The sequence below is a fragment of the Hypomesus nipponensis genome, chromosome 25 (genome assembly GCF_054491055.1).
Source record: "Hypomesus nipponensis isolate SF chromosome 25, ASM5449105v1, whole genome shotgun sequence".
NCBI classification, from domain to species: Eukaryota; Metazoa; Chordata; class Actinopteri; order Osmeriformes; family Osmeridae; genus Hypomesus; species Hypomesus nipponensis.
The window spans coordinates 14,697,501-14,700,000 of NC_140385.1; the positions used below are offsets into that span (position 1 = coordinate 14,697,501).

The 2,500-nt window shown below is 47.5% G+C and overlaps 9 non-coding genes across 9 annotated transcripts in view; all 9 read right to left on the reverse strand.

Annotated features, from left to right (window-relative positions):
* LOC146226184 (5S ribosomal RNA) overlaps positions 1–110 on the reverse strand; it is a 119-nt gene extending 9 nt beyond the window's left edge. The window contains exon 1 of the ribosomal RNA XR_014748330.1: positions 1–110. This exon is cut by the window's left edge and continues 9 nt beyond it. This is a non-coding gene — a ribosomal RNA (5S ribosomal RNA).
* Positions 111–292: 182 nt separating this feature from the next.
* On the reverse strand, positions 293–411 carry LOC146226185 (5S ribosomal RNA). Its single transcript, XR_014748331.1, has one exon. It is a non-coding gene; the product is annotated as a 5S ribosomal RNA (ribosomal RNA).
* Positions 412–583: 172 nt separating this feature from the next.
* LOC146226186 (5S ribosomal RNA) lies at positions 584–702 on the reverse strand. The gene has a single exon (XR_014750361.1). It is a non-coding gene; the product is annotated as a 5S ribosomal RNA (ribosomal RNA).
* A 184-nt stretch (positions 703–886) lies between these two features.
* On the reverse strand, positions 887–1,005 carry LOC146226187 (5S ribosomal RNA). The gene has a single exon (XR_014748332.1). It is a non-coding gene; the product is annotated as a 5S ribosomal RNA (ribosomal RNA).
* A 172-nt stretch (positions 1,006–1,177) lies between these two features.
* On the reverse strand, positions 1,178–1,296 carry LOC146226188 (5S ribosomal RNA). Its single transcript, XR_014748333.1, has one exon. It is a non-coding gene; the product is annotated as a 5S ribosomal RNA (ribosomal RNA).
* Positions 1,297–1,484: 188 nt separating this feature from the next.
* Positions 1,485–1,603, reverse strand: LOC146226189 (5S ribosomal RNA). Its single transcript, XR_014748334.1, has one exon. It is a non-coding gene; the product is annotated as a 5S ribosomal RNA (ribosomal RNA).
* A 234-nt stretch (positions 1,604–1,837) lies between these two features.
* On the reverse strand, positions 1,838–1,956 carry LOC146226190 (5S ribosomal RNA). Its single transcript, XR_014748335.1, has one exon. It is a non-coding gene; the product is annotated as a 5S ribosomal RNA (ribosomal RNA).
* A 182-nt stretch (positions 1,957–2,138) lies between these two features.
* On the reverse strand, positions 2,139–2,257 carry LOC146226191 (5S ribosomal RNA). Its single transcript, XR_014748336.1, has one exon. It is a non-coding gene; the product is annotated as a 5S ribosomal RNA (ribosomal RNA).
* A 186-nt stretch (positions 2,258–2,443) lies between these two features.
* The window catches only part of LOC146226192 (5S ribosomal RNA), a 119-nt gene continuing 62 nt past the window's right edge, over positions 2,444–2,500 (reverse strand). The window contains exon 1 of the ribosomal RNA XR_014749971.1: positions 2,444–2,500. This exon is cut by the window's right edge and continues 62 nt beyond it. This is a non-coding gene — a ribosomal RNA (5S ribosomal RNA).

The window sequence follows — 2,500 nt, forward strand, 5'->3', positions numbered from 1 at the left end:
CACCTGGTATTCCCAGGCGGTCTCCCATCCAAGTACTAACCAGGCCCGACCCTGCTTAGCTTCCGAGATCAGACGAGATCGGGCGTTGCCAGGCTGGTATGGCCGTACGAAATAAGTTGACAACCATAGGCTACTTATCCATATACAGATTTAGCAATTGACAATGCAAGGTAGTCTCTCTCTCTCTCTCTCTCTCTCTCTCGTGTCAAAATGAAAACAGCTTCCAGCCCCTTTCATGAAGGACTACTTGTGCATATTGCAAGATGTCAGTTTCTAAGTGAATGAGCAAAAGAGCATACAGCACCTGGTATTCCCAGGCGGTCTCCCATCCAAGTACTAACCAGGCCCGACCCTGCTTAGCTTCCGAGATCAGACGAGATCGGGCGTTGCCAGGCTGGTATGGCCGTACGAAATAAGTTGACAACCATAGGCTACTTATCCATATACAGATTTAGCAATTGACAATGCAAGGTGGTCTCTCTCTCTCTCTCTCGTGTCAAAATGAAAACAGCTTCCAGCCCCTTTCATGAAGGACTACTTGTGCATATTGCAAGATTTCAGTTTCTAAGTGAATGAGCAAAAGAGCATACAGCACCTGGTATTCCCAGGCGGTCTCCCATCCAAGTACTAACCAGGCCCGACCCTGCTTAGCTTCCGGGATCAGACGAGATCGGGCGTTGCCAGGCTGGTATGGCCGTACGAAATAAGTTGACAACCATAGGCTACTTATCCATATACAGATTTAGCAATTGACAATGCAAGGTAGTCTCTCTCTCTCTCTCTCTTTCTCTCTCTCGTGTCAAAATGAAAACAGCTTCCAGCCCCTTTCATGAAGGACTACTTGTGCATATTGCAAGATGTCAGTTTCTAAGTGAATGAGCAAAAGAGCATACAGCACCTGGTATTCCCAGGCGGTCTCCCATCCAAGTACTAACCAGGCCCGACCCTGCTTAGCTTCCGAGATCAGACGAGATCGGGCGTTGCCAGGCTGGTATGGCCGTACGAAATAAGTTGACAACCATAGGCTACTTATCCATATACAGATTTAGCAATTGACAATGCAAGGTGGTCTCTCTCTCTCTCTCTCGTGTCAAAATGAAAACAGCTTCCAGCCCCTTTCATGAAGGACTACTTGTGCATATTGCAAGATTTCAGTTTCTAAGTGAATGAGCAAAAGAGCATACAGCACCTGGTATTCCCAGGCGGTCTCCCATCCAAGTACTAACCAGGCCCGACCCTGCTTAGCTTCCGAGATCAGACGAGATCGGGCGTTGCCAGGCTGGTATGGCCGTACGAAATAAGTTGACAACCATAGGCTACTTATCCATATACAGATTTAGCAATTGACAATGCAAGGTAGTCTCTCTCTCTCTCTCTCTCTCTCTCTCTCTCTCGTGTCAAAATGAAAACAGCTTCCAGCCCCTTTCATGAAGGACTACTTGTGCATATTGCAAGATGTCAGTTTCTAAGTGAATGAGCAAAAGAGCATACAGCACCTGGTATTCCCAGGCGGTCTCCCATCCAAGTACTAACCAGGCCCGACCCTGCTTAGCTTCCGAGATCAGACGAGATCGGGCGTTGCCAGGCTGGTATGGCCGTACGAAATAAGTTGACAACCATAGGCTACTTATCCATATACAGATTTAGCAATTGACAATGCAAGGTAGTCTCTCTCTCTCTCTCTCTCTCTCTCTCTCTCTCTCTCTCTCTCTCTCTCTCTCTCTCTCTCTCTCTCTCTCTCTCTCTCGTGTCAAAATGAAAACAGCTTCCAGCCCCTTTCATGAAGGACTACTTGTGCATATTGCAAGATGTCAGTTTCTAAGTGAATGAGCAAAAGAGCATACAGCACCTGGTATTCCCAGGCGGTCTCCCATCCAAGTACTAACCAGGCCCGACCCTGCTTAGCTTCCGAGATCAGACGAGATCGGGCGTTGCCAGGCTGGTATGGCCGTACGAAATAAGTTGACAACCATAGGCTACTTATCCATATACAGATTTAGCAATTGACAATGCAAGGTAGTCTCTCTCTCTCTCTCTCTCTCTCTCTCGTGTCAAAATGAAAACAGCTTCCAGCCCCTTTCATGAAGGACTACTTGTGCATATTGCAAGATGTCAGTTTCTAAGTGAATGAGCAAAAGAGCATACAGCACCTGGTATTCCCAGGCGGTCTCCCATCCAAGTACTAACCAGGCCCGACCCTGCTTAGCTTCCGAGATCAGACGAGATCGGGCGTTGCCAGGCTGGTATGGCCGTACGAAATAAGTTGACAACCAAAGGCTACTTATCCATATACAGATTTAGCAATTGACAATGCAAGGTAGTCTCTCTCTCTCTCTCTCTCTCTCTCTCTCTCGTGTCAAAATGAAAACAGCTTCCAGCCCCTTTCATGAAGGACTACTTGTGCATATTGCAAGATGTCAGTTTCTAAGTGAATGAGCAAAAGAGCATACAGCACCTGGTATTCCCAGGCGGTCTCCCATCCAAGTACTAACCAGGCCCG